Raw genomic sequence first — 26,855 nt, 5'->3', positions numbered from 1 at the left:
ATTTCCGGGCACGTGTTTTTCTTAAATACGTGATTTTCCGCCGACATATACATTGAAGAAGATGTGTAAAATAAACAGAAGACGCTTTCGGTTAGCAATAGGATATTTAACTGATACTTCTAGTTAACGAGTGAGAAGTGAAGTGAGTTCTTGCAGAATAGTACTGTTGGTCCAATAAAACAAAAAAAAAAAATAACTCGGATCCATCAAAATTCATATAAAACCACATCTTTTCTGTCACAATAGATGTTATATTTTATTCTCTTGTAATATTTCCAGCATCACTTTTAATATTCAAAATGATGTTTACGTACAATTTGAAAGCTTTCATTTTGTTAAATTCGACCTGAACGAGATTAAAAAAACTTTCTAGCGCAGTATTTTTTCCTCGCTAATTGCTCAGAGGAGATTTACCGCCGTTATCCAATGGAATAAAGAATGCAAGGATTAATCCGAGTCATTGCTAACAGTAACGCACTTTAACTTTACCACCTAGTCGGATTAGTTTATAAAGGTTTCCATTCATTGTAAACAAGAAGATATCGGTTTTTTTTTCACTCCAAAATCATTATACTTAAGAAATCCTAAAAATATTTGGCAGGGCTTTGTGCAAGTCCGTCTGGTTAGCCATCTCCTCATGACTTAATCTACTATCGAGGAACATAAGATCTCAGTTCCCAAGCTTGGTGACGCATTGACTATGTAAGGCATGGTTAATAATTATTTCAGTACCAACATTTATGGTTGGTGGTGACTTACCATTAGGAGTCCCAGAACCCTGTCCGCCCATATATTTTATAATATTTTAAAATTGCTTTTACAAAATAATTCTGTCGTCGATAAGTACCATCACGTCCATTATCTCGCGAGACTGCCTACCTTTCCTACCTATAATAATAAAGAACTGGCACTGTCACGCATGAGACCCTTATAATATATTCATTAACGTCCCTGTTTTATACCCTTTTAAACCTTTTATAACTTACGTCGTTTTAAATCTCGGAACAAATCCGGACAGAAATGAATGTAGATAGAAACCTAAGCGAAGACGTCGTTACTTCGGGTCTCGTTGGTCTAAGGGGCAGATATAAGGTCATAGATCCCAAGGTTCTGGTTTCAAGCCCCAAGTCGGGCCGATTAAATTGGGATTATCTATAGAAAAATTCTCAGTAACAGCCAAGAGTCTGAAAGTTTGAAGTGTGTACACTCTCTAGGGTTTGGCCACCATGGCTAAAATCGATCTGGGTGACATAATTCTGTGCAGGACGACTCTCTTGCAAGCAGCTCTTTACATAAAGCTATTTCCCCTAATCAGATCCAAGCCATCTATATATTTAATTAAAACAAATGATGATCAACATTTGTTGGCAAAATTTCTTTACCTAACGATATATTAATTAAGTCTCATATATTAAATGTAATATCAAAGCGCCCTTTCTTCCTATTCATCCTTTATAATGGTGACAGGTTATGATACAAGTTACTAGCGTATATAAGCTTCGTGAATCATCTGAAATAATAATCTCATAAGTTAATTAGGGTCACGTGGCAGATCCAAAACGTTGTAATTCCAAATGATTATAAGTAAAAATTAAGTTCCAAATTTAAAAACTGCAATAGTATGTCACTTTTATAAAAGTAAATGTTTTTTTTGTATTTTTTGGATATAATGTTTCCAAGTTACGTCTTACATTCATTGCCCTGGAAACAGAAAGAAAAATATGAATGATAAAATAAAAAAATATAAGAAATAAATCATTTTTTATGTTTATAACAACAACGATCTTTTGGGCACGTAACCTTTTTGGGTATGAATTTTTGATGAGATGGATTGACTTGATTTATTGATATGCGAATGTATTCGACCATTATAAATAAATGAAAGAAATAAATAAATTTGGCAATATATAAAATAAATAAATCAGACAACATATGTATAAAATAAATAAATGAGTTGAGATGGCCCAGTGGTTAGAACACGCTAATCTTAACTGAAGTAACTGAATTACTTCTAAACGTAAGTCCATTAAGCTATTTTTTTCGGAAATTCAGAAGTTGTCCCATATTCAGCAATAAAATATATAAAAATCTCCCTAGGAAGCAGTTTGGTTACCAACGATCCGAAGTTAAATTCGTCTGGCACGCATGTGGTCGCCAAACTTTGCCAATTAGTGAAATTTAAGCCAAATATCAGATAAAATTCAGTTTTAATTTGGGTTATAATGTTAACTAAATTTTCGTCATTACGAATGTACCACTTTCATTATAGAAATTAACTTATTTCTTTTTTTAATTTAAGATCTGTAGACGGACTGACGAATAGGTTACGTGATGATAAGTGGTCAAAACGACCACAATAATTCTCCTTAATATTGTGAATGTGAACCTTGGGAACACAGATGTCACGTTCCTAGTGTAACTACACCTTTTAAACTGAAACACAGTAATACTAAGTATTTCTGTTTGACGGTTTTGGTGGGAATACGTAGCGAGAGGGTGGTGTCTACCTAAAGTGGCTTTTACAAGACTCTACCACCAAATTGAATGAGTTAATTAATTTAAACTTGATTACACAGTATAGTTACAAAATTTATGATCGTAATGAATATAAATTAGTCCATGACACTGCTTCCATTTTTATTTAAATTCCGTGAAATTGAACAAATATTTATGTAATTTCAGCATTCAAATATAGTCCCAAACCAAGAGGAAGGACTAACTTTAGGGTCTTTTTTGAATAAAAGTAATGTCCCCAAAAAGGGGTTATTATTAGCGTGCCTCTCTAAGTTAAATGATTGTATTAATATTATATATCCGAAGCAAACCTTCTCTTTACTTTTATGTTAATCGTCTCACGAACATTAAGACACGGTGTAACCTCAAGATGTCTTGAGGTAGGTTGGTTCACGATAAGATGAAGTTAATAATTGGATAGTAGCCGAGATGGCCCAGTGGTTAGAACGCGTGCATCTTAACCGATGATTTCGGGTTCAAATCCAGGCAGGCACCACTGAATTTTCATGTGCTTAATTTGTGTTTATAATTCATCTCGTGCTCGGCGGTGAAGGAAAACATCGTGAGGAAACCTGCATGTGTCTAATTTCAACGAAATTCTGCCACATGTGTATTCCGCCAACCCGCATTGGAGCAGCGTGGTGGAATTTGCTCCAAACCTTCTCCTCAAAGGGAGAGGAGGCCTTAACCCAGCAGTGGGAAATTTACAGGCTGATTATGTTATGTTATGTAATAATTGGAAACTTGAAATTCTTGATTTTCTATTGACCATACTATGCTGTGTGAACGATCTTGTAGGTAGCTTTTAGAGCTGAAGAACTAGACTTCATAGGTCATAATTCTTGGATTGGATAAAATGTATTGGTTTTTCTTTCCAAAAAATTATAAGCAGCAACCAGGACGCTGAGAATTCCATTGTTATACACGAGCATGTTGAAAAATACTACTTACACAATATACTAAAATTAAAATTAATTATTTACGTCAAATGACTACGAAGATGTATTGTTGATTATTGTCTTTGTTTTTTTTTCTAAATATCTGTTAGATTTTGACATCAATCGTTTTAAATATCAATGTTCATAAGAAACAAATAGCCGATATATTCTCGAAGAAAACTAATTGAACTTAGCGCTTACTTTCGAGCATATAAGAGCACTTGTGAGCGCTTCCCTGAAGTTACAAACTCATTCGACTCAAACATCGTCCGACACTATATAGCTCGTAAAACGGTCATTCATTAATCTGTGTGCTGGGAAAATACTTGCTGACTAATAAATAACTACTTCGAACTAAAATCCTAAGCACAGCATATTTCTAAATTCCGACTTGGCATGAAAGTCAAATATATAATTAGTGTTGTATTCAATCTGATAAGAAAAGTTAGAGAGGGAAGGCATAATGATAGAATGAAACGGAACGAAAGAACACAAAGGACGTGAAACCAAAAAAAATATACGTATAGCCTATTCCAATCGAAGTAGGAATATTTCATGTGATTTTTAACAGCTCAGCTATATTACACTTAACTACTTATGTCCACTTAAATTTTACTTCCAAAATTCCGATAACAGTTTCGTCGACGTTCGAAACGCCGTTTTTTCGCAAATCCATAATGAACACCATAGATTAATCAGGCTCTCGACCAATGACATCGCGTCAAATTGCGGTCAAATTTTGTTTATTTGGCTTTTTTTCCTATTTTGGTTGGAACAGAGTATACGTAAAAATATTCAGAGAAACAATGTATACAAATAAATAATACTGAGCAACTTGCAAGTTGGAAAATACAAAAGAAAATGAAAAATTTTGAATTAGAATATGAAATGTTTCTTGTTAAACCGCCAATTAAGCGTTGAGTCACTCGAAATAGACACATCACCTTATCTTATTTTACAAAGTTAATTTTATTACAAAATTGAATTGTGAATGTTTGAATTTGCATACAATGTTATAGTAAATGAGAAAATAAAAAATATACATTTATCATACTAATAATAAAATAATTTATTTGTAATGAATTAATAACATGCACTTAAAAACTTTTTAATTACGTCGAATTTCTCATGTACCTTCATAAGTACACGCATCTTTTTTATGACAACGGAGACGTATGTGAAACCGTAGACATAGCTTCCCATTTAAATTTTAAGACAGTTATTTTGAAATTATACCTTATCGATCCGAGATCGCCCAGTGGTTAGAGCGCGCGCATCTTAACCGATGATTACGGGTTTAAACTCGGGTAAGCACCACAGTATATGTGTTCACTTTATTTGTGTTTATAGTTCATCTCGTGCTCGTGAAGGAAAACATCGTGAGGAAACCTGCGTGACTGCATGTGTCTAATTACAACGAAATTCTGCCACATGTGTATTCCACCGCCGCACTGGAGCAGCGTGGTGGAATATGCTCCAAACCTTCTCATCAAAGGGAGAGGAGGCCTAAGCCCAGCAGTGGGAAATTAACAAGCTGCTAATGTAATGTAATGTTTTAAAAAAATCTTTTTTTAATATTAATTTTCACTATCTGTGTGTGTTTTTCATTTTCGTTTGTAAAAAGGACTTTTCGTTTTGTATTTTATATCTATACTAATATTAAAAAATAAATAAAATTAGTTTGATGTTTATAATCACCGAAACTAATGATTCAATTCTTCTATGGGATACAAATTAAATGAAATCAAACCTCATTCTTTATTGTACACCAATAAACACATACATAAATCACATTCAAGAAATATGCACAAACAGAGATCGCTTTTTCGAGGCAACCTTAAGGGGGAAGGAAAAACAGAGGTAAAAAAAGGTAGAGATGCACATCAGATAGACAAACATAATAATCATTGTCAACCAACAATTATCATTTTAAATAATATAATGAATAATTGTTCAGGGCTTATAGAAGTCCGTCTGGGTGGGTACCGTCCACTAGTTAGTTATTCTACTGCAAAGCTAAATGTTTAAGTTGTAAGAGTAATTAAGCTAGTAAATTTAGAGTCGCAAGGGATGTATAATTATCACATGGTTGGTGGCGCATTGTTAGTGCAAGCAATTGTACATATTTCTTACAGACGTTTTGGACGTATAGTTTGACTTGTGAATAGCTTACATGACTGCTTATAGTTCAAACACTTTTTTTATCTCACTGGAAAAACGCTTCAAGCGTTTTCTCCATATGGAATGGGGGTATGTGGGACTTGCCGGTGCCCAGGATGCATGCATGAGAATACCTACTAAAAATCCAGCGGTACGCTGTCTGTCTTTTCGGGATCGCTTTCGTATGCAGCCGTGACGCTCAACGCCCCTGAAGTTGGAATACTTCGGATTTGCCATTTGGCTATATTTACACACTTGGGTAGTAAAATAATATGCTATGCACAGACGGCTAATCTCACATAATAATTGCCACTGTGGTTAATCTCGAAATCGGTCTGAAAAACATTATCCATACAGGTTGTTGATTGAAAATTAAAACAAATATATAAACATAAACAAAACATACTTTTAATAATAAAAGTATTCAAGAAAGTATTTGACGAATCCACGTCTTACAACCATTAAAATTTCTCACTTGTTCTTAGTAAAACGAATCCTTTTGACCGGTAATTGCTTTCGCAGCGCAAAGTGAGCGCCTTAAGTTCAGGATGTCACCTCGTTGCGAAGTTTGCTAATTAACGGAGTTGAAATTTGATCATAATGAGAATTCTCCTTCACTTGTACGAGGTGTAAGGGATATTTGACGTATTTTATGTATAGTAACGTATCTGACACTTATTTCGCGTCGTGAAATACATTTTGTTTTATAAAATATTTTTATCATCTTTACTTAACACAAACGCATATACACCGACTCTAGGAATATTTATATTGAATTCTAGCGGTCGTAGGTTTAAGTTAAATAAAAAAAAAAAATCTTGCTTGTAACATTAATTGCCTAAAGAATTAAATTATTTTGACATGACATCGTTTGAAGATTACTTTTTATGCTGAATTGTATTTTATCGAAGAAGATAATTATACGTTTTTTTTAACATTTATATATAATGAATTAAAGATTAAATTTAAGATAAAAAAGCGTGGATTTCGTGTTTATTGATTTCTAGGCAGGATATATAAATATTTAATTGTACTTTACTGTCATACTATGTAATTATAATGTTGGTAAAGAGTAATTACTGAGTTTCTTGACGGTTATTATTGGTAGAATCTACTTTCCGAACCAGTGATAATTTTACATTTAATTCAAAACTGTAACGTCAAAGGTGCTTGTGTGAGTCTACTTGAATAAATAATATTTTGATTTTGATTTCATATTTTTCAATATCATATTGTAAATGATTAACATTATTTTTATTTTTCTATTTATTTTGCAAGTTAGTCTATTTAAGTCAAATATTGGAAAACATCACATCAACAAGCACCCAGATCCAAGACAAAATAGAAAACTAATGATTTTTTTTTACATCGACTTGGCCGGGATCGATCCCGGGACCTCGGAGTGGCGTACCCATGAAAACCGGTGTACAAAATACTCGACCACGGAGGTCATCGTTATTTATGTAACCATTAGTTTTAGTATTGATATTATTATATCAAAGTAGTTTTCGCTCAGAGTAAAAAGCATAAAACTGGCTAAATAAAAAAAAATCGAAATTTTAGTTTTTTTTTATGTTATCGGTTGGCGGGCGAGCAAATGCCACCTGATGGTAAGTGGTCACCATCGTCTATAGACAATGGCGCTGTAAGAGATATTAACCATTCCTCACATCGCCAATGCGCAACCAACCTTGCGAACTAAGATGTTATGTCCCTTGTGCCTGTAATTACACTGGCTCACTCACCCTTTAAACCGGAACACAACAATACTGAGTACTGCTGTTTGGCGGTATATCTGATGAGTGTTTAAGACTTTTTTCAATTTATTTTATAAAGGCAGACAACTAATTTACTTTATTCGTAGCCACCTCCACTCATAAGTTAACACTGCTAAATATAATTCCTTACACTGTCAATGCTGCACTAACAACATGATTTCAGGCGTGATATTCCCTGTACTTTTAATTACACTGGCCAACTCTTGAAAACTCAACTACAGAATATTTTTATACGAAATAAAGTTTATACGACATTTTATATTATAGTCACGGCTGGACAATTCTATGAAACGCAGTTAATAGTTCTTTGTGAAATTATTTACAAAAAAAAAACATACAAATATATTATTAATTATACTCAGCATCATCATTGCGCGTATTAATATTACACAGCGCGTACACAGTTATTCATCTCTTTCTATCATCAGTTATTTACATTCAAAGAAGAAGACCATTAAAATTGTCCATCTCTTTCTCTCATCAGTAATGTAAAATTTCAGATCAGTTAATTGAAAATAACATTTTTGATCTTTTTCCTGTCGTGTCGGATTTGTCGTCTTATCGAATTAGGCGAGCGAGAGAATTGATAGTGCACCTGTGTTTCTGGACACACTTTTACTCTACAGTATGTCAGGCGTAGTTGGCTGATCTTCCGTCGCATCGTAGCCGAAATCGGTCAGGACGACATCACACACAAAAAAATAATTTCAATCATTGTCTATCTCTTTCTATCGTCAGTTATATAACATTAAAAAAAGGAATGTATTATTATTTTCAAAGTGACTTAATTATACTGTCGACATTGTTCTAATATTACTCACCCAAACAATAAACATTATCAATTCAAATTAGCTCGATTCGTTGGTCCGTTGCTGCGTGAAAGGGACCAACAAACTATTATAATAATAATATGTAATTAGGAAGAGTTAGCTTAAATCGTTTAATAATTCTTAGTAGTTTGATTGCGTGTTAGTTCATCTGGGTAGGTACCAGCCACTAATCACATATTCAGCCAAGTAATTCTTAGAATTGTTCCGGTTGGAAGGGTGAAACTTCCCAAGGTTGGTGGGGCATTGGTGATGTAAATATGGTTAATACAGTGTTAATATCTATGGGCGCTGGTGAACAAGTACCATAAGGTGTCCTATTTGCAAGTTTATTTAAAAGAAAAATGTAATTTTTAGGCAAAGTTGAATAAAACCGTTACTCTGTAATCAAACGCACGTTTGGTGTTGATAGTTCGTCGGATGATTTGTTTGTTATGAAGCAAATTGTTTCTTAAGCTGTTTCAGAGATCAGTTTCAAAATTTGCGTTTATCCAGGTTAATGCAATTAATCAGTAAAGTATTATACGTTTATATTAAATACATTCACTGAACTCTGCAGAACAACTTGGAATGACTTGGACTTGCAAACTATATTTATATTACTGGCTGGCCGTTCCGAATTTGTTTGATTGATATCCTTTGTGTAAGAAGTTAGGAATGGTATCTGATCGCAGCGCCACCTATCTGGTTTGATCTAAACCATCCACATACATACTTATACACCAAATATCTCAATATTCTTCCAGCGCGTTAGGAGGCCTTGAGTTAATTTACATAACATAAAACCATAAACATAATCAGCCTGTAAATTTCCCACTGCTGGGCTAAGGCCTCCTCTCCCGTGGAGGAGAAGGTATGGAGCATATTCCACCACGCTGCTCCAATGCGGGTTGGTGGAATACACATGTGGCAGAATTTCGTTGAAATTAGACACATGCAGGTTTTTCTCACGATGTTTTCCTTCACCGCCGAGCACGAGATGAATTATAAACACAAATTAAGCACATGAAAATTCAGTGGTGCCTGTCTGGGTTTGAACCCGAAATCATCGGTTAAGATGCACGCGTTCTAACCACTGGGCCATCTCGGCTCATTCTTGGTAGAATTGAGTTAATTTAATATATACTAAAACAAGTATTTTATACAAGGGGTTGTCCATACATACCGTTTTTCGTCACGGCATACGAGTTGGTTTTAAAAAATAACATAGCTAGATCAGAAGATATAGTGAACGTATTCAAATCGGGATTACTCCCTAAAAATGCTAAATTGAAAACAGTGAAATTATTTTGAAATGTTTGCGCTTGTGTTCAAGTAGTATATCTCAACTTGTATTGAATATATAATAGGTACGATTTATTTAATATTGGCAAAGACGATACGATCTTCATGATATATTAAATAAATAAATAATTTGACCGAATATTAATGTAATAATATCCTATTAAGTATTATAAGATTTATAAGACATTGTGTTTATCATTAAATAGCTGAGAAGCTGGTAACCTAGATACCAAATCTTACCAAAGTTATTCCTCCAAATATTTTTCGTGATAAATCATTATATCAGAAAAAAAAATCAAAGTCTGTTAAAAGTTAATTTTCAACACATCTTTTTAAATATTGTGGATATATAACAAATGTAAGCGACCTGATATTTGACCTCAACTCCGATAATTAGTAAAGTTCTGCGACCACATGCGTGCCAACTTTACGAATTAAACTTTGGACGAGCTTATGTTACGAAGTTTTCGTTATCTTTTATTACGTAATGTGGTTGAATAAAATCATTGCGGGTTTTAATATCTTCCTTTTTTTGGCATATTTACAAAAACGTATCGGAGCAACGGAACTAGCTCCAAAACCTTCACCGTAGCAGTATTTTGAAACATTTAAGGGCATTCTGTAGTGAATGAAGGCATCATTTGTTATTATTAGATGTGTTTTATCTGTCGTCATTGTATAATGCACATTGTATTTAAATTTAATTGGGTTAACAAAAACACATTATTAATTAAACGTATAAATTTAGCAGTTCTCTATCAATTTAAAATTAATTTACTAAAAACTAACTAGGTTGTCAATTTTCTGTCGTCCGTATATGTTCACGATACTATATAGTTTTTAAGGCCTTATAAGGATTATATATTTTTCATAATTGTTACAATATATTCGTTACAATATATATAGTTTTATAGTGATATTGTTATAAATGAAATCGTATAATAATATTTATTTTTTTAAATTGACTTTTTTTATTGGTGATAAGGTCATTTTGTATTTTTTACGAACTAATATAATATCTTACTGTAATATTATGCTTCGTACAACTTGTGATAAATATGCATGCCCTTTGTTTGATTTTTTTGTTGAATATAATTGTATTGAATTTTGTTAAGGTGTTGTTCAATAGTTAATACAAAATTTAACAATAAAGTAATTTTTGATGTAAATTTCGTGCCTTGAGGATAAAAGTCGCCATCACATCCTGTATACTAGGTTTGACTGGTAAAACGTCTCGGCCAGAGAGATATTTCTTCTGCGAGAGCAAACTCGAATCTCAACGCAAAGAGATGTCAAATCTATACATACAATAAAAAACAAAATAGATTGGATCTGTATGTCTGCTTACTTTTTTAAAAGCTACCCTTTTTATCATGTAAAAGATGAAGGTTGTAAGTATTTTATACAAAACGGCTTCACTATGAGGATGTTTTTAATTTAATGTAATAAATAACATAAATAATTAAAAAAAAAAAATTAAGCTAGAATATATTATATAACACAATGCGTGAACAGACAAAGTAAGTAGATAGTAGTACTTAGTTTATAATATAAGTATGCCTAATTTATTTAACATTTTCCTAATAAGTGAAAAGTGCGCTAAATTAAAAACAATTTCTAAAAAGATTACGTGAATGTTATAATATTTTAAGAATCGTAATATCGTAGCGTATGTCTACGTAATGCAAATTGTTTCACGAGTGAGATACAGATTGAACTCTACGTGTAACTCGTACAAAGTAGCTACTGTTCAACAATAAAAAATAATTTGGTTGCTATAAGAAAACAATTTTAAGTTCGAACTCAAATCTCATATACGACGTTTGACTCGAACGTTATCATTTAGATCATATCCACTACGATATTTCAATGCAAATCTATGGGTAAATAAATAGAAAAAAAAAACATCTGACACTCGCTGGAATAAGACAACCTATTAATACAAATTAAGAATATGAAAACTCTTTAGTACTTACCTCTGGAAAATCTGTAGTCTGAACCTTCACATATATTAACAGCAATTATGACTCTTAACATAAGATATATAATGTTATGGGTACGAGTTGTCATTTTATTATTAACTGATAAATTTCGATTTAAAGCAAAAAAAAAAAATAAACATAACAAAGTGATAATGAAGTGCCTTACTTAATAAATATACCACTGATTACGAAGCTACATATTGGAGTACAAGGAATATACTTCAATCGATTTCAATACATTTACAATTAAAAGACATCTCCATTCATCCGAGTACACAGAAATGTTTTCCTTAAATGCACGGATGGCTCAAATTAAAGTGTCCCAATATATTATTTTAAAGCCAAACTTTTATATAACCGTATTGATCTAAAGTTGAAGTGCGATAGACATCTATATTCTAAATACTCGTACTACGATTTTTATATTTACCGATGTTTTACTCGGAAGCCAAGGTGTCGCCTTTAAGAGACGAATTCGAGGATATCTCTCATGTACACATAACTTCTTGGTATACCAGAAGCTATGGCATACATCCAATCGATTAATTATGATAAGTTTATAATACTTCCGGATTCAAGGAGTGCATCGCACCATGTGGTTCGATGTACCTCGTCTTTACAAGGAACATCGATAGCTCGATAGAAAACTGTAATATTATAATGGATTTCGTATTACTATGAAAGATTAAACGCCTGCGAAACAAGCTTGTAGTGACGGAATCGAAATAAAAATTTCACTTTTATATACGAACTGTATATATTTAATCAAAAAACAATATAAGGATATTTGGGATGAATACTTCGACGAAACATCAAAACCAAAAGGTATTTGGTATAAGACAATCCAGCCCCATTCCAGCAATATCTCTTGGATAGACATTAATAAAAAAATGAGCAATGCCCCAAATGAATTAAGGAATTAATAATATTCCTATTCAGACCTCCTTTTAAGTTTATAACTTGTGTTAAGAGTGGGAATGACACGAGTTTCGAGTCCCAATACATCATTTTGACAAATCCGACATCCGCAGCAGCAAAAAGGATGTATAAGATGGCGCCTAATAATATAGTCATAGTTTCATATTCGTATTATATATGGTAGCCTTACGAGAACTACATTGTCATCTTATTGACTAAGTTTTTTTTTTAAAGAATACTAGCAATTACATTTTTTTTTACATCAACAGCCTGTAAATTTCACACTGCTGGGCTAACGCCTCCTCTCCCTTTGAGGAGAAGGTTTCGAGCATATTCCACCACGCTGCTCCAATGCGGGTTGGTGGAATACACATGTGGCAGAATTTCGTTGAAATTAGACACATGCAGGTTTCCTCACGATGTTTTCCTTCACCGCCGAGCACGAGATGAATTTTAAACACAAATTAAGCACATGAAAATTCAGTGGTGCCTGCCTGGGTTAGAACTCGAAATCATCGGCTAAGATGCACGCGTTCTAACCATCATCTCGGCTCTTACTAGCAATGCCCCAAATTAATTAAGGAATTACTAATATTCCTATTTAAGCTTATCACTTGTGTTAGAAGTGGGGACAACAATAGCTCAAGGGGTCAGGATCCTAAGCCTATTGACGCTCTGAATGAGAATTAATAAATAAAAAAAATGGGAAATTTATTTTAAACTATAAATTGAACTAAATGAGGATCAAATTAAATAGCATAAGCACAGTGTACTTTGAATTTCATTAAATCAATTCCGAAGGGTTTTGTAATGCGAGATATTTAAGGTTAGAATTCGGAGGGTATGTGAGAAATTTTAGATCGAGTAATGAGACAAAGGATTCGAAATATCCGAATAGGTATAAGGTCGGGTTTTCATGTAATTTCGATCAAGTAAATGTGTAATACAATGCTGTCCATGAACCTACACACAAACATCCTTATTCTAGTAAATTATACGTCATACCGACAAGCCGTGTGATAGGGGTGCTTATTTGCTACAATTTTAAACCCTATATGCAGAATGCAAAAGTAAACCAATTTCGAGTTATAGCATTTTTAGCGTTTTTCAAAATAAGTCAAAAATGCAACTTCAAAAATGTATTTTAAAAAAAAGTAACAATTTAAATCTCATTTTTTCTTCTGATTAATAAAAAAGATTAAACAATGGTTATTTATCAATATTTAAACAATAATTATAGGTCCAAAAACATATAACTACTAGGAACTTAGTTCAAAGCAACCGAAAATAATGACCACAAAGGACGCTGGTGGAAATTCGTATTTATATGATAAATAACATATGTTTATATGAATTATAATATATATTATACACGTATAAGCCTACATATCCCAATGGTTAGAACACGTGTATCTTAAACGATGATAGCGGATTCAAAACCAGGCAAGTACCGCTGAATTTTTCATATGCTTAATTTATGTTATTAAAATTCACCCAGTACTTGGCGGTGATTTCTGCCACATTAACTCACATCGGAACGAGGTGGAATCAACTCCAAATCTTCTCCTTAAAGGGAGACGTGGCCTTAGCCCAGCAGTGGGATATTGACATCCTTTTACTTTACTTATTTTGTACATGTATAAATACACTATATTATTAAGAATTTATGACTACTGCCACACTATATATACTAAGAAATATAGCTTGATATTATACGTTACAGAAGCCTAAATGAGCTCCTTAAGTTTTAACGATATGATATTAACTTCCCAAATTCTTTTAAACTTTAACAGTTTGTCCCTGTTTTTGAATAATATTTCTCTATAATCTCCTTATAATATAGATAGATAAAAAATGTCATAAGAGGAATTTAACGTACAATTTACAGATTTAAAGTCGAAGGTCCATCTAACGATTATTGAGCTAAGCGTCGAGTTCCATGAAAGCATTCGAATAATGAACGGAATGAATGATTGCGAAAGTTTCTTTGGTTTTGGTTTTGGTTTATATTTTCAATTATAAACGTAAAGTTACAAAAATTATATAAAATTGAATGAAATGAACTCAAGTATAATCTCACTGAAATCCTAATCTAAATACTATAAATGCGAAAGTAAGTCTGTCTGTTAGAAATTCACTTTCACCGCTGAACCGAATTTGACGAAATACGGTATGAACCAAAATTGAACCTATTTCTTATATCTCAAAAAACTACTTAATCCCAAAAAAGTACATAGGGTACTTTTTATATCTAAAACGAACGAACGAACCACTACAGGGATGAAAACTAGTATCATTAAAGTGTGAAAGATAGAGAGCCGATATGGCCCAGTGGTTAGGACGCGTGCATCTTAACCGATGATTACGGGTTCAAACCCGGGCAAGCACCACTGAATTTTCATGTGTTTCATTTGTGTTAATAATTCATCTCGTGTTCGGCAGTGAAGGAAAACATCGTGAGGAAACCTGCACGTGTCTAATTTCAACGAAATCCTGCCACATGTGTATTCACCAGCCCGCATTGGAGCAGCGTGGTGGAATATGCTGCAAACCTTGTCCTCAAAGAAAGAGGAGGCCTTGGCCCAGTAGTGGGAAATTTACAGGCTGTTGATGTAAAAAATACAATGTGAAGGTAAAACGAACGTAACCATAACATCCACCATGTGACGAGAAAATCCACTTCGAAAACACTAAGAATCATCATAATCAATAGTGAAATAAGTTCGGATGTGCATTTTAACAAAAAGATCAACTTAATGTTTTTCCGCAAGAATTTTTATTAACTACTATGTAGTTACGCCCTTTTTAAGCACAACACAACAATTGTGTTCGAGTTCAGCCAAACCAAAACAACTATATAGTTACCGAGTCTCGCGAAGATACCTTCGAGATTTATCTTGTTCGTAACTTTTAATTGTAATGCTTAGTGATTAATCTAAACAGCAGGTTTAACAGATGGAAGAAACTTTGAATATTTAAAACCAATTCCAACTGAAAAAATGTATTTGCCAATGAAAAGCAGAATCACTTAAACTCCCTGACTCTCGGTCTATGAGGTTCTCATGTTTACGACATATACGAGGAATACAGTTTAATTTGGTATCTTGTAACTTGAAAATGTCTTAGGAGATCCTTATCATGGGATCATGGTGGTTCTTTGTTTCATGATGATTAATGTACAGTTCTGGTATAATTTAAATATTAAATAGATTTTGCCCGTTTTAAGCTTGTAATTTTTGTTGTTATGTAACTATTTATAATGGAATTACTCACTCACTCTGTAACAAGGCGGGCTTAACTCTAATTCTCCACTAAAGTAGTTTTAATTTCATAGTAAGTAGTTGTGCACAAAAATATAACGAATAGTTCTATGCTTCAGAGCCACTTAAATTTTTACAATTAAATAAATTCCACAAGAAAAAAATCCATTCACAATTATAGTTGAAAAAATGAAACCAGATCTGACGAATTAAAAAAAAAAAAATTATCGTTTTCGAGGGTAACGAACAAAAGAATCGTACTTTACTGATAAAAGAATAACAAAAACGGGGAGTTATTCCAGAGTTTTCGAACAAGAACAATCGTTCGGGAACTTTCTTTTTATTGACACGGCACTAGCGTTCGAGCAAAGTACTAAACACCGGAGGAAATATTTTCCTTTTAAAGAACGATTCGACCTTTAAATTAATTTGTTAAATAATGATTATCTGTTTCAAGCTTATCAATAAGAATGTAAATTAAATTTCTGAGGTCAGTTATTAGTGACACGCAACACATACGACATTTAAAATGATGTGTACTTTTAATATCTTAGTGTATATTTCATCGTGGCATATTATTCCACAGATTTGTAAAGAAATGATTTTCCATAACGACATTTTCATTTTTATGTTGGCAGAAATAAATATTTTATTATATGTATCGCGTTTTCAATAATATGATAATCGAATTTTGATGACGTCACGTGATACGAACGTATTCGATTCGATCTAATATTTTGAATATAGAACACTTTTCAATATCTGGTACAAGCCTTCGTTATCGTAGCACTGTTATTTTTAAAAAGAGAATACTAGAAAAAACGTGAACTAACCCTTATTCAAATCCGGTTGATTTTATTCAACCAATCACCGCGGGATTGTCTCTCGAACGCCCAGACGTACAAACGAGCGGGAAATGCAAAAACCGAAATAAATCTCGCACCAAGACGCCGGCGATTTGCACAGGGTCCCATTTAAATTCCACCACGCTATGTAATTCTGGTCGTTACGGGAGTTACTATTTGAAAAAAATCGAATTCAGAGTGAGTTTTTGTAACCAATATAGTTGAAAAATATCTATAGCTAGATTCCATTAAATATTTAATAGCTTCGAATATTTATTATTAATAACAATAATATCATAAGTTCATGTAACATAAAAAAATAATAATAATAAACGCTTTCATTTAAAAATAAAAATCCAAAAACGTTAAACATTTTTCAATTTATGACTTTAATACAAATTTTACAATATTTATACATAGTAAATTTTTACTCATAAAAGATAAAAAATTGTAAAATCCATTAGAAAAATCCTATAAAGGACGATCAGACAATGAAACTGATTAACGTACTCAGACCGCAGACCGCTGAAACATATATAAACATTGTATCAAACTTATTATCATCTACATATACAATCATTGATTAAAAAAACGTGACAAAGAACTTAACAATGAGTTGAAAACCCTGGTAGGGGAAGCTTCATTTGAATTCGGTCTTGCTATTTGAATTGGAGATTTTACAGCCTTTAATCTAAAACCGACGGTGGATGATACTAGAGCGTGTGCCGTTATCCTACTAATTAAGGACAGATGGATACCCGACGCTTGCTAAATTATGTATATTTTGGCCTTTTAATATTTATAGATAGTAATTTTCATGTCCTGCATCTTTTGTATTTATTATTCATATATTGGCAGCCTGTAAATTTCCCACTGCTGGGCTAAGGCCTCCTCTCCCTTTGAGTAGTAAGTTTGGAACATATTCCATCCACGCTGCTCCAATGCGGGTTGATGGAATACACATGTGGCAGAATTTCGTTGAAATTAGACACATGCAGGTTTCCTCGCGATGTTTTCCTTCACCGCCGAGCACGATATGAATTATAAGCACATGAAAATTCGGTGGTGCCTGCCTGGGCTTGAACCCGATATCGTCGGTTAAGATGCACGCGTTCTAACCACTGGGCCATCTCGGCTCTTTTATTATTTATTATTCTATCACTCTGATATTTTTTCTGCTGCATTTTGAGGTCTTTATTTTACTAATCAAAATATAACTATTTCATTAGACTTTTTTTAGGTTTTTTTTTTTAAGTCAAACCTCTTTGTGTGAGGCGAAAGGAAAAATCTAAGTTATAATTAATGTATATCGGTTAAGGGAGAGTTTTCCGAGCTAAATAATGTTACATTTCTGGCTTGTGCTTTTTTGTTAATTCATTACGTACGTGTTCTGTCAAGAAAAAAAATAAAAACTAGAGAAATGCTAATAAGAATAGGTATTTAATGCTCTTGGCGTCACTGACTCGAATACGGAAAAAATCCAGTAGAATTTCACGTATGAAAACATTAACGTGACCTGCATACACCTTAAACGGATTTTTAGAAATTCACCCCTTTCTCGCAATTTTTGCTCCCTCCTTATTCAGTTGCAGAAAATTCTAATTTTCAGCATTGTTTGTGATACCAACTACTTTGTATTCCTCTTATTTTTTTTAGAACTACGCTCTGTTTTATTAAATATGTTCTACATTTTCTCTATGTAAAAAAATTGTATTTTATTTTACAGTATGACTTTTTATAGTTTTATAGATGAATTGCTTCAAATTTTAGGCAACAAATATAAAAAAAAATAAAATTAATGATACGTTTTCTTTCCGGATTCTCTCGTATCAAGATTGATTGAGTGAAGTAACATTTTCAGATATTGACGAATTTTCTAAAATGATCAACATCTCATGACCAAAATATGTTTATATTTTCTAACTTAAATTAATTTAAGAGCTCATTAATAAAAATGTATTAGTAAGCTAGTGTAACTACAGACTGGACGGACATGGAGCACAACATCCTTGTTTCCAAGATTGTTGGTACATTGACGATGAAAGGAATGGTTATAATGTACACTGGCAGTTGTATCAACTCAGCATGACTTTTGCCAGTCTCACCAATATCATTACATAAAAAAACAAAAGTCCAAAAGTCTGAATGTTATAAACAAACATGAAATAAATTTGCTAAATAAGTTAAAAGGCATAATACTCTGTATGGACGTGCCCATTTGAAATGATTCATGATACAAATAATATACATTGAAATATTTTTAGTAGACGTTCGTTTATATTTCATGTTATTATTGTTTGAAAAACACGTGGTTCAGTTTAAACGGCATGTGAGAGCGGAATAACAAACACCAGATCTTTCTTTTAAGTTCTAACTATTAATGTGGCAAATTTTTTCGACTGCCAATTATAAGTAAACACGAAGACACAAATCGTAATTAAAGTAATTAATCGAATAAGATATTTCCGCCTTATAACCATATACAAGTTTGTTATATATATATATATATATTAATATATATAACAAACTGTATATATATAGTATATTAATCAAAATAATATTTGCTATATACCTAACATTATAAATGAAAATTTGGACTTGTAAGTTTGACCTTTACACTCTGATCGTATATTCGTATAGAATGTATTTATTTATAGTTTTCTATTATACCAGTTAAATGGATTGTGGAGCTACAAAGCAATCGATTCTTGGATTTTTTTAACAGCTTATAAACTATATACTAGTATATTTTAAACCTGAAAAAAAAACTTGCCATAGAAATTATTAAAATTGGTATAAAGCAGTCTTAGTGTTTAAAAATACATGTGATAATTTTTGAAAAAACATATATTAATTTTTAATATTTTAAACCTCTATTGATCACTGTTATGCAAGTATTTTCACTTTACGAGGGTTCGTAAATCTTAAAATAACATACAGGATATTTGTTACTCTTTAGAACTGAAGGGTATGTGACTTAGCTATAAAGTACAATTCTGTAATTACGTCATTAAAACGAATAAATAGATTGTGTCGACATTCGTAGCTTTTGTATGTGGGTATGTGTGGGTTGTATGACGTCATATATACTTAAAATCAATACTAACGTAAATAAGTTCCCAACGGCTATCAGATTTGAATAAAGTTTGAGTAAATAACTTTTAATCCAATTCGATCCATGATCTAGAACCTATTTTTTTTTTTGTAAGCAACCAAACGTCGTTGCCGAGCGTAAATTAGTATTATTAACTTGAGAAATTTTATATTTACAAAAAAATATATCAGAGTTATCTTTCAATAAATATATGTTTATATTCCTTGTGCCTGTAATTGCACTGGCTTACTCACCCCTCACCCTTCAAACCTGTATACAACAATACGAAGTATTTATATTTGGCGTTCGAATATTTGATGAGTGCCTTTAACCCTTTAAATATAAGCATATATTGGATAGTCATTTTCAGACCCCTTAGTTTATAATAATATGTTACTGTAGGATTATAATCTATCGAATTATTATGAACGACACAAAATAGTTTTAATATAACGGTTAATTTTAGATAAATTGTTAACACTAACCTATCCTAACACAGAATATGTTGATAACATCTCATTATACACTGAATTCTTCGTTCATAATTTTTCGACAGTTTTCAATTTGTCTAGATGGTAGGTAGATAAATAGTTTATTTAAAAATAAATATCTTAACTATTTCTTATAATCGAAATTAGAATTTCAATGTGTTTTTTTAATGGTCATTTAGTATAAAGTTTATGATGTATCTTAAAAAAAATAAAAATGCCTATGTTTCAGCTATTACTAATAAATACCGGTAAATATTAATTTAGCGTGATTAAACGTAAAACCTATACTTAAAGTGGGGATGATAATAGCAAAGGGGTGCGAAATGAACCTGTAATTACCACATCGTTTTATAACTGTTGCGATATTTACGATTCTTGTTGAGTATTAAGATAACGTGAAATAAGTTCAACATTGAAATTGAATTGAATTATTTAATCGCATACGAAACGTAAGTCAAATTTATTTCATACTAGTCGTCGCCTGCTGCTTCGTTATATTTAGGAGGTTGGTTGTCAGGTGTTAGGCAAAAAAAGAATTGCCTTTCCTTGCAGTTCAAGCTTTCTTTACACCGAATTTCATCAAATTCGGTTCAATGGTTTGGACGTAAAAAAGCAACAGACAGAAATATAGAGCTACTTTCGTATTTATAATATTGGTATAGATTAAGAATGAAGACAAAATTTTATTATTAAAATAAGATTATAACAAACTATGATAGTTTAGAGAACTAAAATAAAAATAATCGCTTCCGTTATTATTTCGATTTTGTTTTAAATTTAATTAAAAATATCTGTATCAAATTTAACTTATTATAGTTTATAAAATGTGTATTATATGTAAGATGAGTTAATCTTAATATCAGGCAAAGTTTGACATAATAACATACGACTTTGAAACTTACCTAACAATTCAAATCTCAAATACTAAACAAAACACACTTGCATAAAAGTTTCACGCAAATCCATCGTAAATAATGTCAAGGTCACTAATATTCACAATAAAAGAAAAACAAACGAAAGAAATTAAATTCAAAAACTTATTCGATATCGCGTTCGAAAACTTACAACGTAAAACACATCCACCCTCCACGGAGTTCGGAAACGCACTGAAAGACCATCGAGAAACATCCCTCGGGATAAAACTAAGAGCTTTTGCGTTTGGATAATTTATTACCGTGCGAATTTGAGCTCTATTCCCTTAAAATAGAGATTACTCGTTTTTTATTGTTGTATTATAGAATTTGTTGCGGTTTACATTTCGGTGGGTACCCGATTTCATATGGACACTAATTTGTGTGCCGGAAAGGATGTACGTTACAAAACTCGGGAAATGTTACGCCTAATGTAGCAGATTGATGTGTTCTCCGTTATAATGTTTCCTTCGTTTTACGTTTGCACGTCGCTTTTAATTATTTTTTTTAATTATGGTATGTTTACATTGTTTTGTGTTACATTGACTGTAGTACCAGTTACCACTTACCATTTGCCCGTTTGGTGGCCTGTTTACCCAACCGTTGTTTTTTACATAAAAAAAATCTAAATTATATTTATAATTACATTTATAAATGAAATTGATTACATTTGTATTTTTAATTTAGATTAACCAAACTATGACTAGTATTATCCGTTTTGGGTCTGCTAAATCCTCATAATGCCTAACTAATAGGGCTTATGATTTATGGCCTACTGTATTATCTAATTTATTGATAAAAAAATAATAATAATAATGGAGGTATATTTATAGTTCTATAAAAAAATTAAAAACTTATTGTAATTGTATTCCAAATATACATAAATTATGGATACATGATTGGAATTATCGTACTAATATAAACGGCTAAGCAGATCTATATGTAATTTGGCACAGATATAGATTATAGTCTGGAAAAGCACAAATGTTACTTTATATCCATTCCCCACTCGTTCGAAGCAGCGTGCGGAAACTAGTTTTATATACAAATAAACTTTATTTTGAATACATTGTATTTTAACGAGCCTTTGGAGTAGTGGTACAAAATATCTTTGTTAAAAGTATTATGCCTTATCTCATTGCCTTCGCTCGTGACGAGAGGGTTTCATTTTTCTTATGTAATTATAGCTGTAAAATTATTGTGCTAGAAGTCACTTCGTATCTCACCCATGAAATGTCAAAACTGATTCACGGTGATATTTTGATGAGTGTTTCCTTTAAATGATAATTATAATTCTTACAGCAAATGACGCATATTAGTTTCTGACGTTTCAATATGTGATTGATGTGAATTTCGAGTTGGTTCTTACAGAATATCTTATTTGTCGCTTTGTGATTTTTAGATTAAAAAAAAATAGAGGCTATATAAGCTAGAAACTAAAACTTGTCCTTTTTCACTTCAAAATATAAAATTTTTAAATAATTATTAATATATGTTTTATTATACTCTTTAAAAACGTAAAATAATCTATTGAATGAATTTGAATATTTTTTTATAAATCGAATGACATGAATGAATTTTATCACACGTAATTGTTGCTTATTACACTATTATAGAAAGAAAATAATTCTACAACGTACGTGGAGATACTGGGCAATACATATATTTAGAAAAGTTAGCCGGATGAGCTTTCCGTACATCCCTAACGCGCCACCAACCTTGGAAACTAAGAGGTTATGTCCCTTGGGACTGCAGGTACTGTCTTACTCACCCTTCAAACCGAAACACAACAATCATGAGTAATATTGTTTGGTGGTAGAATATGTGACCAGTGCGTGGTACCTACCCAGATCGGCTTGCACGAAAATCCACCATCAAGTAAATAAAAATATTTAAAAAAAAACACACAGTTCTCGCTGTTCTTTTCACTTGAACCGTAGAATGATTTTAATTAAAACGTAAACAAAAACAAAAAATATATTTCGTACTTTTTTGTAAACAATGCACTTTTCGACTTTTCTGAAAAAGGATTTTTATATCTTACGGAAGACACAAAGAAGGTGTACTTAATGTAAGGACATTTTAACATTGAATAAATAATGTAATGGTATTTGTTTTTGTATGTATGGTATTGTATGTATGTTTTTGTGTGTGGTATGTTTATGTATGGTATTTGTTTTTGTATGTATATATAAATAAATAATAAATAAATATTGGACAACATCACATACATTACTGTGATCCCAATGTAAGTAGCTAAAGAACTTGTGTTATGGAAAATCAGACGGTACCACAAACATCCAGACCCAAGACAACATAGAAAACTAATCAACTTTTTCTACATCGATTCGGCCGGGAATCGAACCCGGGACCTCGGAGTGGCGTACCCATGAAAACCGGTGTACACACCACTCGATTACGGAGGTCGTCAAACAAAAACAAATTTTGATTAAAAATGTCTCGGTTGTGTTAATTCAGTTGAGTAATACTCACTTAAGTAAGTCGTTTGAATATAACACATCACTGTCTTAATACTGAATACCATTATAAATTTCATTTCGATACGCAGGCTTTACCACCGAATTGTATAATGAATTCTAAAAACAACGGAATTGTACGTTGTTTGTCCGGTTTAGAACCCGCTATCTTCGGTTAAAATTCACTTGTTATAACCGTTTATCTATCACTAATCAGTAACATTATTTATTTTGCTATTCCAAGGCAAAGTATAAACTTAAGTGGGTTTATAGTATGCAAAGATACAGAAATTAATTCGCACAGACTAACATTTTAACGACTGAAAACCCCAGCTTAGAATTTAGTTTTAGTAAATAATATTTGTATTGGTATATTATAATATTCATAAAATATTATAAATGCATTTCGTAAGTACTCAAATTATATTTTGAGTATTTGAACTAAATTGGAATTCATTTAATAGTCCATTTTACCAGCAAATACTGGTCGGGTAGGTTTAAAGTGAGTGTAATTTAGATGTAAGATAGAGTAAATGGAAATTATATCGAGTGGGCCAGTGTAAATACACCATCAAACATCATAAGATCTTAGATCCCATGGGTAATAAAATACTTCTTTCATTACCAGTATCTGTGGGAATTGGTAACCTACAATTAGGTAGCCAAATTTATAGTCTTTTTTTTAGGGTTCCGTACCCAAAGGGTAAAAACGGGACTGTATTACTAAGACTTCGCTGTCTGTCCGTCCGTCTGTCTGTCACCAGGCTGTATCTCAAGAACCGCGATAGATCAATAGTTGAAATTTTCATTAATGTATTTCTGTTGCCGTTTTAACCGCAAATATTAAAACCTAAAGAAAACAAAAAATTACGGGGGGCACCCTTATTAACTCCTTACCCTTACGAACCCTTACAAACACGATCTTTTCATCCTTTATTATATATATTTATATATCAATAATGGCCACAGGTAGGCAATTAAAATGTTCACAAAGTACTCAGTTGTATTTTTACTTTAACAATAAATAATAAAAATAAAATAAATATTTAAGGGAGCCCCCTTACTAAAAACGCCATTTTCTGCCTACTTTTGCTCAGTATCAATAAGTACCTACTGTTGTTTATCTATTCAATGTTACGGAACCTTCGTGCCGAACCGACTCGTAATTGGTCGGTTTTTTCTTTTTCAATTACATATTCGAAACATATAAGACTTATATTAAAAAAAAAAAAATTTGAATCTAAAAGTTTTTTTTTGTTCAGACTTTATCAAATTGGAATAATAACTTATTTATGAATTTGAATAACGTAATCTATGTTCTATCCGACGATAAAATATCGGAAACTTGTAACAAGTAAATATACTAAATATAAGTTCACGGACCTTGAGACTTCAGACAGTTTTATAATACATAAAACTCTTCTAAAAATAAATAAGCACGGTTGCCTGAGATGAGAAACATTGATATTCTAGGTTATTGAAGTAATTGATATGTAGAGCCATTAAATAAAGATTTCATAAAACAAAAAAAATATATAGATTTTATATAATAAAACAAACTTATATGTGCTGTGTGTGCGTGTAAGAATCATGCATTATGACGTCATAGCGTCCGATGTATCGCCATGCCGTCTTAAATGTTATTGACTTGATGACAGGGCTTTGTGCAAGCCCGTCTGGGTAGGTACCACATACTCATCAGATGTTCTACCCTTAAACAACAGTACTCAGGATTGTTGTGTTCCGGTTTGAAGGGTGAGGGAGCCAATGTTTTTTGAGCCAAAATTCAATGAAAATTACAGGTATAAGGGACATAACATCTTAGTTCCCAAGGTTGGTGGCGCATTGGCGATGTAAGGAATGGTTGATATTTTTTACAACGCCATTGTCGATGGTGGCCACTTACCATCAGGTGGTCCATATGTTCTTCCGCCTACCTATGCCATAAAAAATTGTACCTAGTGCCTGTGATTGCATTGCTTCAAACTAGAATAGATCAATACAATTAGAATATTGACTATTTAATACGGACTTCATATAGAAATCATTAAACGTCGTACAAATTATAATTTAAAAAAAAAACGCTTTTAAAGCAAGTTCTTACCTGTTTTAGGGGTAGGGCTTTGTGCAAGCCTGATTGGGTAGGTCTCACATGTTCCTCAGATATTTTCCGCTATACAGCAATACTTAATATAGATGTGTGCCGGTTTAAAGGGTGAGTGAGCCAGTGTAATCGTAGGGACCAGGTACATAACATCTTAACTCCGTAGGTTGGTCGCGCATTAGTGTGATGTAAGGAGTAGCTAATATTTCTTACGTCGCCAATTTTATTACCGGTATTAATTGCCGATTACTTTTGTTGTTATAATTTTATATTATTATACGAACACTAGTTGTCATCCGCGGTTTTACTCGCGTTCTAGTGGATGGTCGTCAGGTGAAGGCATCAAAAAGAAGCCAATGTCCTTCCTTGGAGTTCAAGCTTCCTTCATACGAAATTTCATCAAATTCAGTTAATTTATTTGGCTGTGAAAGAGCTCTTGACAGACGTAGTTGCTTATGTATTTATTATATTAGTATACATTAAACGTACAGACCACTTTGTCATAGGAAATCTTCAGGAATTATGTTACGATGGACTATTTGAAACCTCGAGCTAGGACATACATTTAGTGAGTTAAAATCACATTGACTTAAAATTTGTGTCATAACAAAGATGCCAATATAGCTCTATTCTCTTACGAAAGTGCGCCCGTCTACTTTAAATTATCGTTGTGCATTAGTTGAGTGACGCTCGTACTTACCAGACGTCTCTGTGTGTGAGACGACTATGAAGGAAGAAAGCAAAGAAAGTACAAATTAGTTTAAACCTTTGTTATTTTATTTTATGTAACGTTTGATGGAAATGTGTCAATACATATGTTTTGTTCCATATTCAAAAATTTATTATTTTTATTATTATTCAAAATAGCATAGCACTTGTACAACAATTTCGTTAAAGTCACGAAGTTTGACCGAAAACGCTAATTCGGAACCAATCTCGAGACTGTCGTGAAACAATGCGACTAACGCTCCGAAGCTGGTATGCAGTGTGTTCCCTTTTCATCTATTAGTATTTTTGAAAAATAATTTAAATACAAAATCACCTATACAAGTATAACGTACATGTAGCTAACTTATTTAGTAATTATAATTTTTGTGTTCCATTTTTACAGGTGGCTGCACTTTGTGCAAGCTTATGTCTATGTTTATGTCTATGTTCTATATCTATGTTTATTACAGGAGACATAACCTCTTAGAGGTTATGTGTCCTGTAATAATATAGTGTCTGTAATTAAAGTTTCACTAACTCTTCAAACTGGAACACAACAATACT

General features: G+C 32.4%; 1 protein-coding gene and 1 long non-coding RNA gene across 2 annotated transcripts in view; both read right to left on the bottom strand.

Annotated features, from left to right (window-relative positions):
* The window catches only part of LOC135193966 (uncharacterized), a 54,498-nt gene extending 33,315 nt beyond the window's left edge, over nucleotides 1-21,183 (bottom strand). Inside the window, exon 1 of the long non-coding RNA XR_010309526.1 lies at nucleotides 20,994-21,183. This is a non-coding gene — a long non-coding RNA (uncharacterized LOC135193966). The remainder of the gene's footprint in view (nucleotides 1-20,993) is intronic.
* LOC113404173 (cell adhesion molecule Dscam2-like) overlaps nucleotides 1-26,855 on the bottom strand; it is a 399,093-nt gene that overhangs the window by 179,573 nt on the left and 192,665 nt on the right. The gene's annotated exons all lie outside the window — the stretch shown is intronic.

Source organism: Vanessa tameamea, chromosome 23 (genome assembly GCF_037043105.1).
Source record: "Vanessa tameamea isolate UH-Manoa-2023 chromosome 23, ilVanTame1 primary haplotype, whole genome shotgun sequence".
NCBI lineage: Eukaryota > Metazoa > Arthropoda > Insecta > Lepidoptera > Nymphalidae > Vanessa > Vanessa tameamea.
The sequence above is the reverse complement of the archived record's forward strand: the minus strand, read 5'-3'. Positions and strand labels throughout refer to the sequence as shown.